Below are 14,105 nucleotides of genomic sequence, written 5' to 3'. Positions count from 1 at the left end.
CTTATCTATAGAATTTTGGGTTTTTTTCCTCCTCTCTTGTCCATTCCATTATTTATAGATGTATGTATTATGAGAAAATCATGATTCAAAAAGAAAAGGAAAAAAAGAAGATTTTTGCCCTGAAGGAAATTACTTACTTATAAATTTACAGTACACATTCATAACCCAATATATCAATAGGCATGAGAATGCTAAATTATTTTAAACATACCTGTATATAAAAAAGAAACGACGTGTTATTTCAATTTTGTTAATTTTCATTGTGTACTAGAAGAGACTGCCTGAGTTATAGGGCTGATAAGAGGGGAAATGAAACAAAGGATAAAGGTAGATGAAAAGAGCCAGAGAGAAATCAAGAAAGGGAGAAGAGAAGAACAGAGAAAGATATAGAAAGAGAGAAGGTAAAGGAGGTTTTATTCATGTCAAAAACAGCCTCTTAATGACCTTAGAGGCACACAAAAAAATCATAGCAACATGCTCAGCTGTTTATACGACTATTTCTTACATTTAAGACTGGTATGCTCCACAGATGTATGATAACAGCAAAAATAGACGTATAACTGTGTTGGGCACTTGGTAGAGCGCAAAATCTCCTCCTAAAATCAAATTGAGTTGAGTATTTCAATTTTTTCCCAAGTTATGGTCAATTTTGAAATTGTACTTTTCTGTTACCTTGATCTTTCACCTTGACCTCTCAAAATGTAATGGGCTCTTACTGTGACCACATATAGTCTTCGTACCAGGTTTGATCAAAATGGATGAGTAGGTTTTCCGTTATCCTGATGGCTAACAAAGAAATAAAATAACTTTTTTTTTTTTTTGTCATCCTCACCATTGGTTTGACCGCTCTAAATTTAATGGCATCTTACAGTGACTATATATAATCTTCGTACCCAAGTTTACCAAAATCGATTTATAAGTTTTGCCGTAATCTTGGAGACTAACAAACAAAAAACAGAGGTAAAAGCATAACTTCCGGTGGTAAATTTATATAAGATGTGTAAGGCTCTATTAACAGAGAATCGATGCCGTACCTATTTTATTCAGATTCAAAAAGTTTTGCTTCCACAAGAGAAAGAAATCTTCTTAATCCGAGCTGGTTAAGAATTTTAATGAATTATATGTCTATTGTGTTCAGTTTTGTAATCAAAAAAGGAAAAACGATTGTTGCAATGACTTTTTTTTTTTAATTTAATAGGGACTGTTAAACACCTACACGACTTGTATACAGATACATAGCGGACGCTTAAAGCAATGTAATTATCACAAGAAAATGATGTCAATAAGTAATTTGAATTTTATGACGGACGTTCGACTTCCTCTAAGGGTTTAAGACTTGGAATGTTCTCAGGTTTTCATTGAAAAAAGGGCACCCTAATGGCTATTCCTGTACATCAAACATTCCGTATAGGTCGTTGAGGTGTAAACTTCTAATTCTGAACTAAGCATGATCGTCTATGATTGGCGTAATTCCTCTTCAAAATGCATAATAAAATAAATATATATGTGTTTAGATATAACTGCAACATCTTCATTGCAATAATGCTATTTTAAAGTAGAGAGGTCTCCTCCTTATAGCTGCCTAAAATCATACGACAGATAGTTGATAGTAACTAAGTTCTCATTCAGTAATATTATATGTCTCGATCACACTTTCTTCTTGCCTTCATTTTTCTTAAAAAAAAAAAAATATATACTTACAAGGTTAATTGGTTCTATCGGTCCCGGTCTTGGTTCTTTCATTTCAACGGTGTCGGTCTCGGTTCAGCTTCATCGGTCTCGCCTCTTTTTTATACAGGCTCAGTTTGGTAACAGGAACTTAAAACAAAGGGTGTCCCTTAAAATTTGGGCCCAGGAAATGATATTAGATACAAACAGGGACGAAACTATATTAACCACATTCATGATCAGAATTTTATGTGAAACGGATCGCCAGCTTCTTCAGAAAAGGTTTTTGTGTAAATGGGACACAGATCTTTGATCTTACCAGAGTTGAACTAATGTATACTTTTACCTTTCATCCGTTCATTTATAAAATTAATCCGCTTAGGCGCTCATTCCTGAATTTATTTCCCTTCATTCCTTCAATTTTTTATTTAAAATAAAACCAGGACAAGATGATCCATTTTTTCCAAACTTATTTGTTTACTAAAAATAACTTTTTCCGAGTGAGATGTCCGCTTTGAGGTATCATAATTAACGTTATTTAACGTACACAATTTTTCTCCCTTTCCAGAGCTCACTTAATGTAAGTTCATGGAGTTTGCAAAATTAGAGATCGAGTGCGCTACCTTCAACACCCTAGCAGAGAAAAAAGTATTATTGCAGACAAATAAATTTATTCAAAAAATGATACCCAAGTCCTTGTTTCCCCACTTGTTTTTCTAAAGTTTGAAAACAAAATATCGAAATAAAGATCACGTGATGGGTGTTTGTAGTGAGCGTAGCAGAATTTCTTTTTTGTACACATGGAACGTTGAATATTACTCTATAATCAACTACAATGCCTCCATGAATCCCCCTCCCTATTTAATGAATTATCAAGATAAGTTCTGTGAAGAAAGAAAAAGTTGCACAACCACGTATCTTCATATAACTAACTATACAGCCTCCATAAATTCACCATTAGTAGGAACAATTGCATACGGCATAAGGAAAAATGACAAATGATTATAAAGTGACATCATATCTGGTTTAATAAAAAGTGGGCAAAAGATATAAATATCTAGAACTATGCATCCCACGCGGCATATTTAACTTTACGCTGAAAGATATGGGCACAGCTCAGTAATTTTGTAAAGAAATTACAAAAGTAAAGTTTTTGTTTGTTATTTTTTTTCTTATAATAATTATCGGTTATATCTTCAAAGACGACAAAATGGAAGCAATAATACTTTTTGCGCTGAAAATACTAGCACACATGAAGACTACCAACTGAGATTGCAAATGCCTTCAGAATCAGCCAGAGGGCCGTGTATTACATTAAAAAGCTATTTAAAGTCTAAGTAAGAGTTGCTAGAAAGTCTGGACAAGGTCGGAAATGAAGATTAAGAACAAAGATCATGATTATGCATATGAAAACTCACCTTGCTAGAAATCTAGTGAGGATGATTTGTAGTATGGTCAAAATGTGAGCGAGGTTACGCTCCGAAGGATCATTAAAGATGTCTTGGGAACAAAATCAAGAGCAAAGGGGAAGAAATATCTCATTAATATGGCCATAAAGAAGAAGAAGTTGTCTAGAGCCAAACATTTTTTACATGTGTCCAAAAATATGTGACCTCCTAGCATCCCCAATCTTAATCATTTAGATTATTATATCTAGCCAAAGGTCGAGGGAGCTGCCTGCAACAAGCCTTACTGGTCTGAAAGGTCCATTGAGTCCACTTTCAAGGTTTACATCAGCAGACGACAGCTATAGTTGTTTAATAGTTATAGGTAAATGTTTAATATTATGATGTTGTTTTTTTCTGACATTTGAGGTTTCATTTTCTATGAAGGGATTTACCTTAAGCCCTGTTTATGAAGTTTTGTATGGGATGGTGTAAAGGAAAGGTTGATCACTTAAGCTCACTATAACAATTCATTATTTATTATCACGGCTTAAGTTATTTTTAACGGCGAGACTTGATAGAAGACTACACCATGGCTTAAGGAAGATGGCCATCATTGAGGCTGAGGGAGGCAATATTTAATATGTAGAAGAGTATATTTGAATTATAATTTACTTGAAAAACCTAATTTCTGTTCTCGTTGTCTTCACAAACTAGTTTTAAATAAAGTTTGAAAAACAATCTTGAGTGTAAACTTAAATATAGACCATGGAGTATCTCCTCAAACTAACAGGGACGTTTAGGTACAACAATTTGATGCTTTATATTATAGCTTTGTTCCTGGAGTAAAAGAAGAACAGTAACAATGACTGAAAAAATGAAGGACACTCACTTTCGACTCAATATACAACCCTGGATCTCACAACCCTATTTACATATGACTTTTAAAGACAAGTAATGTCAGATGAAATGTAATATTATGAGACTTTTTTCTTAAGATCCTTCCTTTCCTTTTTTAATGCCTGATTGGATAGGCTTTGACATTTTACGTAAATGCATAAATACAGCATTTTAAGATCCCCTTCTTAATCATTATCATAATGTTTAGTATCGACTTCGTCTTTATAGCTAATATGTTATTATAAATGTATCTTTGTCTACCTGTTTAAGAAGTGTCATGGTTGATTGCAAAAAAATATTCATTTACATAGCTATGTAATATGTATGTATGTATGTACTAGGGTTGGGTTTTGGTCCGACAATTCTAAACTGGTCTGATTCTGATATATTTTTTAGTGACCAAAATAAAAATAAATTATACACAAGGGTGGTTGACAGTATGTAGTTTGTGTGTGCAACATAAATAAAATAAAATAGGTTGAGTATATTTTTTATAGGCCCCCAAATAAAGCAAAGTTTGCCTTTCTCTCGAGGCCTCACTTTTGAGTTTATTTTTAATATCTTAGAACTACGTGACTTCTTGGCCTTATCAATATTAGTAAAGCAAAGTTTAGTTCAACTCATATTAAAAAAAAGTACTTAAGATAAAATTTAGATGGGGTGTAGCAACGAGCTAAAGTACTCCCTGGCTCATCAAATAATTATCAAGCTGATATTATTTTTTTATTATTGTGGAGAGAACGTCTAAGTTTTAAGTGAGTAGCCACATGTGAGTGTGCTCATGAAAAACTGAGAGTAAAACCAAAATTTGTCTGTCCGTCGACGTCTAATAACTCTGGCAAATGTCGGATACTACACCCAGGTAATCATAATGCTGCAATGATCGAATGTTGATAAACTCAGCTCGTCATATTAAAAAAGAAATTAAAAAGGGAACAAATATAAAAAGTGATGTAAACAAGGTATGTCTATCTTTTGTATATTTGTGGAAGCCTAATAACAAAGAGCAAGTCGGTACCGATCTCGTTCGTTTTGTAAATAAAATACGTAAACGTCCCATTAGGTTTTCTGAAAAAGTTCAGTCTGGGCCGGTCCTTCAGAGCAATTAGGTATGGATTGATCTCATTTAAGATTTGGTAGAGTCTGCTTCCATAAATTGTGACATTTGTTGAAATGACGTCATATGAAGCTAAATGTATTGCATAAATCTGAATAGGGTAACAATTTGCCCTTGACTAGGTATGCGTCTATGGAACGAGACTTTTTTTTTAATAAAATTGAACGTTTATTGTGAAAAAATGGTTACAAATTTAATTTTCAAAGTATGTGCCTTCGTTAGCCACACATTTCCCCCATCTTTCAGGCAATTTATGGATGCCTTTCCAAAAAAAAAATTGTTCGTCTTTAGCTGCAAACCAGCTATCAATCTATTTTTTGGCTTCAACGTGATAATCGAAGCGTAAATCATTGAGTGCGTGGCCCATCGATGCAAATAAGTGATAATAGGAAGGCACCAGGTCTGATGAATAAGCCGCAAGAGCAAGAAGTTTCTAGTTGTACGATTTAACAAGCTGGAGGGTAGCTACAGAGCGATGCGGTGATGCGTTGTCATCAAGGAAAATTATCTTGTGCTGCCTGGCTTCATATTTTGGGCGTTTTTGGCGTATAGTATGGTTCAAATCGGCCAATAGTTGTTGGTAGCGATCACCATTACGGTTTGACCGGGTTGTAGAAGGTCATTTCATATGATTCACTTGCAATTCGGCGTCTTGAAACTTTTTCGGTGGCCGAATCAACACTGGAATTTTTTAAAGCACCTGAATCACTGTGCTCTGCTTAGAACATGTCCACCGTAAGCTTCCACAAGCATTTGATGGGCTTGAGAAGTGTTTTTCTTTAATTGCTAACAGAAAATCACTGATGTCCGGTCATAGTAGTTTGTAGGCACAAAATTATAAATTTTTACGAGCGATAAAAGTGTGCTGTTGAATGAAACTATACCAACAATGAATTAAATATTGTTAACATATGTCAAAAATAAGTATTTAGATTTTTGGACCGGTTTATAATGTCTAACTGGCAACATCTAGGGACCAATAGCCGAAAGTCTCATTTTAAAGACGCATGCCTAGTATATTAAGACCAAAAAAAATAGGTCTACGATTTGATAACGGTTTAAATTAAGAAAAAATTACTTCGGACCGAATTGAAACAAATTTTGGTCTTGGACCAAATCACAACACTATTAGGTATATACCAATAAAAACCAATAAAGCAAATTGTATGTTAATGGTGAGATGAAGGTAGAAATAAAATACATTTTTCCAACTAGGCATAAGGGATATTTATGTATGTATTTACATTGAACAGTTTACATTCCAATGTGATAAAAACCCTACGATGATTTCTATTCCTTGAATGATTCATTATAATTTCTCAGACTTTTGCACAAAAATCTCTAGTATAAAAATTATATTAATATTGCAATGATTGTGAAGGTTCAGATTCACCTTTCCCTATTATCTATGAAAAAAATGATATATACAGAGATCTTGGTCTAGTTTCGACCTCGACCTATTTCAGTACTGGTCTAGTCTTGTGGATGTCCCCTTAAATATAATGGTTTTATTGTCTTGATTAGGCTATGAATATTGAGTAAATTGAGATGAATGTTATTATTATTATTTTTTTATGGTAGTTTTGTACCATCAAGATAATTTTACAAATGCTTGAAAAGGAGATAATCGCTTGGTGCTAGGTATGGACTATACGGTGGGTCCCATAGAACCTTCCATCCAAGCTCTTGGAGATTCTGAGGCATTGTTAAATATGTGTGGCAGGGCGTTGTCTTGATGAAATATAGCAACCTTTCTATTGGTATATTCTGGCTACTTCTGATCAATCGCTTGCTTCAATCTGGTCAGCTGTTGATAATATAAGTCCGAATAGAGTGTTTTGCCTCATGAGAACCACTCATAGTGAATTATTCCTCTCTAATCCCACCAACCACAAAGCATAAACATCTGGGCCGTTAATCCGGACTTGGCGATCGTTTGAGCCACTTCACCGGGTTTTGATAACGAACATTTTTGGCTGTTGTTCTCATAGGTCGCCCATTTTTCATTACCAGTCACCATATGTATCAAAAATGGATCGATTTCTTTACGTTTCAAGGACAACCCTAAAATATGAACTCCATCCAAAAGGTTATTTTGCTTCTATTCGTATGGCACCAATACACAAAGCCTCTTCTTAGTACCAACTTTATGCAATTAAAAAATCGTGGATACCAAATATGTGTTGCCTGCGAAATTTGAAAAGGCACCTTACTCTTTGAACACACCTCGTACAACACTTAAGACATGTAGCAAAAAATGCTCATAACTTTTCACTTCACCTAATATGTAGAAGGTGATTCAAAACAAGCAGTTTTTGGATTGTAGAAATAAAATACATAAAATATTATTTATGGTTTTCTATCAATGTTGATAGTTCTATATAATTTGGAACGTTTTTCAAGACCAATATTTAGGACCCATAAACCCTTAGCTTCTACTGTTACATATTTAGATTCGTAGGAATTTTCTGTAAGCAAAAAAAAAAATAGAAGATCAACATGGCAAGCCTGATATTTTAATAAATTTTAGGAGGAGAGTAGCTTAGACCCGTTGCGTTTCATAAGATTAGCTGCAAGTAACTATGAGATTAAGGAAATAAACCGAAACCCCACTCTGTTTCAACCAAAGACATAGGCTGGAATTACTCGGATGTCGATCCTCAATTCCACTATGAGTCCAACAGGGAAGTTTGGTTATTCTACGGTCAAAGAGATATCTTTAAAATCAAAGCTGCCAAGAAAACGACTCAAACCACTAATCCAAACTCAGTCTTCACAACAACTGCCTTTGAGTTGGCGATGATTCTTTGTCTGAGTCTGAATCAATTTATTTGCAATTGTCTTCATCCCTTCAACACAAACCAAATAAGGGAAGAGCAGAAACCCCAACACCAAATTGACTGACGTGTAGTGACACAACAGCAGTAAATACTCGGCATATAAATGATATTGTAAAGCGTGTATAAGATAATGCCTTATGCAAAGGCATTAAGAGGCCATAATATATGGACTGGCAATACCACATTCTTGATAACCTTCTGAAACATAGTATGATTTTTTTTATATTCACTAGACCTGAATAGAGTTACCCATTTATTGAAAATATATATATTAACAAGTCCTTTCAAAAAGATTAAATCTAGTTACACTGGAGGATGTTACAGAAGGGAAAGATCTGGACGGCGAAATTATTTAAAGTACCTATATGTTATACCTAGTGAACTCCTAATTTATCTCAAATCAAGTGGAAGATGCTTCCGAACTAACGTCAGACACGATGGAATTCACGTCCAATACTTACTGATCTTCTTTTTTTTTTACTTTTCTGGAGAGTTGTAATATCTTAGTTACAGGATCTGATTTCATCTCTAATTTTTGGGTAGAGGATTAGTTTTAGACTTAAAGTTACAATAAATCAAATTTTATGGAATGGTTGACCTTAGAATATATGTGATATTCCAAAAATGAGCCTGAAACCCCAATATAAATCTGATAAATCAATGAATGAATCAGCCAGATTGACCAAAATGCAGAAAAGGATGTGAATCTTATGAAAGAGTTACTTCGAAGAACAGTGGATTGTTTAAATTTGAAGTTTATAGGAAAAAATAAATATAAATTTCGTTAGTGGGAATCATTTATTTATATTAATTATTTTAAAATCTTTAAATTATAAAAACAAAGCTATTTGCTGGCTTATAAGTATATTTTTGAAAACTACAAATTTATACAAAACTTTAGTTAATGGGAAGGGTGGATTTTTTTATTACCTAACTTACACTCATATTCCACTACAAATCATCTGCATTAAAATAAACTCAGATTACCAATTCCAAAAAAAAAAACCTCTAAAAATTATTCTCAATCATTAAAATCCATTGGCTATTCACTGAAAAATCCGGAGATTCGTGGTCGAAAATAAAATCTGTCTTCTCCTTGAATCCTACGTTTCTTCATTTCTTGGACTTTTCAAATGACCCTCATAATTCTTGCCAAAGCTGATATCCTTCCAAATATTATTCAAATGTTCCAGGTTACCATGATGATTTTTGGTTTTTAACACTGGCATATTAAATATGACGTACGGAGTTTGTTTTTTATAATTGCACTCAAATTATAACTGTCTTCATTTAGTATTGTCTTAGTTTCAATCACAGAGCCTACACTTTCCTAGATGTTAATCGTGAACAAGATTCTGTGACCGGAAAGTAATGAGCATAGTACCAACATGGTACTCCCCTTATAATTTATAAGCGCCTACAAACTTCTTTATCTCATAAAAACTGATTCCATATATCAATTTTTATATTTTTACAAAATGAATAGAAAAATATTTCAGCTTCCTTAGACTTAAAAACAAAACAAAAATAATATTAATGAAATATTGGAGGAATGAGGACGCATAACAAGAGCCCTGTTTCTGTTTATTATAATTACTTGTCTCTTATATATTCATAATTCATTCACAATTTCAGTTTATGTTAAGATTTGAATAAAATATTAACGGTGTTATGTGTAAATGAATTTTGTTTATTTTTATGGGTGAGCCCTGTAAAGATTAAAGTACTCGTCGGGAATTATGTAAACCTGTTATTTTTATAGTTGGTCTGTTTCTTTTTTTTGTTGTTGTTTTTTGGATTTGGTAAGCTGAAGAGTTAATAGTTACAATGGTCGGTCTTTGTTGGACTCAGAGTAGAATTGGGGGATCGACATGACATCAGAGTACAAGGGTTGTTTGAAAAGCCCGTGGAAAGTACAAGAGATGACACTACTGGAGGGTATCGAGGTTGTACATATTTAGTTAGTAGCATTTCTTGGAATAACATATACCAAATTTCAAGTAGATCCGTCTATTTCTTTCGGTTTGACATTCGTTTGAATTGAGGAATTGAGCAGAAAGATTATGGCAACTGTCTTTCGGATTTGCAAGGAATAATCCTCATCGACAATCTGGAAAAGAGTAAAAATATTAGAGGGTAATATTATTCATCGTTATTGGACCGTTTGAAAACTGAGCTGCAAGAAAAACGCTCACGATTGGATCACAAAAAAAAGTCCTTTTCCAGCACGACAATGCACCAGCTCACACCTTAGTAGTACAAGAGATGCTAAAACTAAACATAACCTCGAGTGCAATTTCTCGGACTTTTCCAACGACCTCGTAATTCCTGCTAATATCCTTATTTATTTTTTTCGCCCCCTCCTCCGTCTTCACTGTTGATTGTAGCTAATATCCTTCAAACCATTCTTCAAATTTTCAGGGTCACCATGTTGATTTTTGCTTCCTTTTTTTTTTTTTTAACATGCCTATTCCCCATGATACACAGAATTTTCATCACTGCTCATCAGTCATCCCAAAATATTAAATTTTGTGTGTGAGCGTGCTCATACAAAACCAAGAGTAACACTAAAGTTATTTTTTAGGAGTTATCTTCTAAAATAATAGAACAAAATTTGTTTTTTAGCTGACACTTAATTACTCCGGGGGGTAATGTTGGGTAATACTGTTTGTATATATATTGGCTATCTTATTTTTTCTCTGAATAAATTTTTTAATATAGAAATACAAATTTTTAGCTACACTTTTATTAAAATATTACTGAGCAATTTTATTATCGAATAAAAACTACGTAGGATTTTAACATTATGAAACGTATAAATATATATTTCAGTCTAAACATTGAGGAGAAATAATATGACAATGTTAGCCTGGGAGTATTTAAGAGATAAATAGGTATTTGCCTGTATGATGGACTTATTAGGCTAACTACAAAATGTTTTTGGGCCTTTTTTTTGTTTCTTTTTGGAGGAAAGTTTGCGTGATGCAAAATAGATAACGACGTGTGGTGTTCATTTAAGAGGAAGAAACGGTACGATTTTAGGTTTTTCATGGTACGAGTATTTATAAGCTGACAATAACCTTTGTTCCATCTATGTAAATCCAGTAATGGGGGGGGGGCATGCATGCCTATATGTATATGATGTTAAGGATATACTTTTATGTTTCCTTGATCCTTAAAGTCTATTAAGAATGATTCCTTAAACGTTATTTCCCTTCTTTAAACTGTATTTATTGTCACGGTAAATCCTTGAAATTTAACCCCATGAATTCTTTTGTTTTGTTTTTGAAGATCATGTGTGTACCTACTTGTAAGTCTTTTAACAAGTAAATGTACATGACTGTATATATCTATAATATATAACTTGGATTCAAGATCATGAGCATATCCAATACATACTCTTTATGACCTTTTCAATCTATTTAATCAAACTACACAATATAATAATTGAAGAACCCAAACTTGTTTTGTATGTAGGTATAAATCTATATCTACCTATTATTAAATATACCAAAAACCTAAAATAGAACCTGAAAAAATTGGCATTTCATTCTTTGCATATTGCAAACACTACCTATAAAAAAATTATGAATCATAAAAACCACGATATTTTTTTATTTTTATTTATTATTGTCATCAATACTTTCACTACGAGAATAAACTTAATCAATCTTGTGGTGCTAAAGTTAGTCAACCATCATCACTAGATAGATTATTAGCTATGCCTTACACAGTGATTCATACAAAAATGTCTTGCAAGTACGTGGTAATTCTGAAAATTTGAAAAAGTAAAGAACAGCTTGGCTGTCATGAAGTTGAATTAGATCAGCTGCAAGTAATGGTCAGATATAGAAAATGATACAAATCCCACCCAAAACTGACAGTAGCATTTAATTATAATACATCCCTGTTATTTTTTATTGCAAGGTTTAATACGCAACCAAACGATAGATAAAACAAAAATGAACAAGTTTTGTTTTATCACATGTCTCCAAGTGTCAAAATGTTGGAGTAACAAGGAAAATGGAAACGCGTGTGGAATCTCCTTCAAGGGTACAGAGACCGTTGGCATCTTCCTTCGGACTCCCTGCAACATCTGGAAGTCCAATAAGGTGCAGCCACTCCCATATAGCCAAAAAGAACCAAAGTTTATGCAGCAGCAGTATGACTGGCTTTTACCCTGTGTCCATTTGACCTTACTCCAGCCCTGTCCTCAACCCCTGGACTTTGTAGTTTGGTGTGTCTTGGACAAGAATGTCTGCTCTACCTCTGATCCAAATTTGGATTCGCTCCAAGCTGCCATCATTACAGCGCTATACGCCATGGACACGGCCCTCATCATCAAAGTGTTGCCAATCTGTTCGCCAGTGTATCGAAGCTGTTATAGCTAGTAAAGAATGACATATTTAATAAAAAATATAGCTAAAAACATAGTAAAAAGAAGGTTTTGAGTTATAGTTTCTTGATTCCATAAAAATCACGTTTTTTGTAATTTATTCATGTTTCTGTATGTTTTTGGTCCTCACTCATAGCAAGAACACATAGGCTAGAATTACTAGAATTTCGATCTTTAATTCTACTTCAAGTCCAACAAAGACTTATCAACACCAAGAAAATCCTAATTGTGATTCTCCGTCCTTCATGAACACACCACTCTTTATTACTTTATACTTCGATTTTCCCTTCTCAAGAAATAAATAATAATTATATATCAGCTTTGGTTAAATAAAAAAACCTTCCTCAGATTGCCAATTAGAAAAAGCCGTTCCCGCTCACTTGGACATATTTTATACACGTATTTAAATTGGTTCCTTCATCTCTAGTTCACAAATAACAATATGATGGAGAATATAAGATAATGCTTACATTGTAAGTTACAAAATGATAAAAGTTTATTTGAAAAGGATAATCCATAATCTGGGGATATTTGGGTTGTAATAATTGATCATTAATTGATATAATTAATATCTTTGTTTTCTAATCAAATAATTTAATTATAAAGATAGCAAATTACTTTAGCCTTTATGGGCATCATGATATGTCCTTTATCTATACATCTACCAAGATAAGATTATTTTAAATTTTTGTCCTGTTTAAAATCATTGTCAATAGAGTTTTTATTTTTCGTTTGATCATCTCTCAATTATACGATCAAAATTATCTTTAAAAATCCCAAACTATTATTTATTTTTATTTGTAATAAATTTACCTATTGATGAAACAGATTCAATTCATGGTAAAAGATATGGATAATGAGGCAAGCTGAAAAAAATTCCATACTTAAATATAATGGTATACAATGGAATACTTTAAAACCTGTGTTTTGATAAGATATTGCATAAGATCAACAAACGTATGAGGAAGTAGATTTATGAACCTATTAAAATGATATTTTAATTTTTCATACCTTTCCAATAATATATATTTCTAAAAACTCTGAGATTGTCATGGAATACATTATATTTTGACAAGTTATGGGAGCATAAAACATATTTAATACAGTCTCATAGATCAAAATCTGTCAAAATAATCAGGTTCGACTATTATTAAGATTCGGTTAAAGATTTAATTTTTCCCCCAGTTCGATCATAATTGATTCTTTACTAGACCCATTTGGACCGATGTTTGGTCAATCTAGACCAAACTTCTTTAGAGGACCGAATTAGTTTGGTCCACTGAAATAATCACGGTTTCAGACCAAAAAACTATACTGCATACGTACTTTGTACATAACTCATTTTAACAACCTATACATTAAGAGTAGCCAGTCTATCAAAATAGGGGATAAAGAGAGTACTTGAGACTTTGTAAGTTTATAGAAGGCTGCGTACTGGAAGAGAATAATAGAAATCCCCCATTAACGAACAAAAAAAGAAATAACACAATTCATCCAAAAATGTCCACACAAAGAGGCAACAGAACTTTGTGCGGAACACACATCAACAGAGATCCGAAACTTGACTAAGGCAAACAGACAGACTATTTACAACGATTAATCGACATGATTTTAAAAACAAATTTGAAATGAGACGGATCTAGATCGAACTCTTTAAAGGACGGAATAAGTTCGGTCCATCGAAAACCATAACAGTCTCAGACCGGTCTAGAGTTTTCAGACCAAAACCTGACACTAGTATCGACCCTTAATAGTTAGTTTTGGTCACACTCTCCCTATGTACTATGTTGAAGATAATT

The sequence above is a fragment of the Lepeophtheirus salmonis genome, chromosome 9 (assembly GCF_016086655.4).
Source record: "Lepeophtheirus salmonis chromosome 9, UVic_Lsal_1.4, whole genome shotgun sequence".
Taxonomy (NCBI): Eukaryota; Metazoa; Arthropoda; class Copepoda; order Siphonostomatoida; family Caligidae; genus Lepeophtheirus; species Lepeophtheirus salmonis.
Note: the sequence above shows the minus strand (reverse complement) of the source record.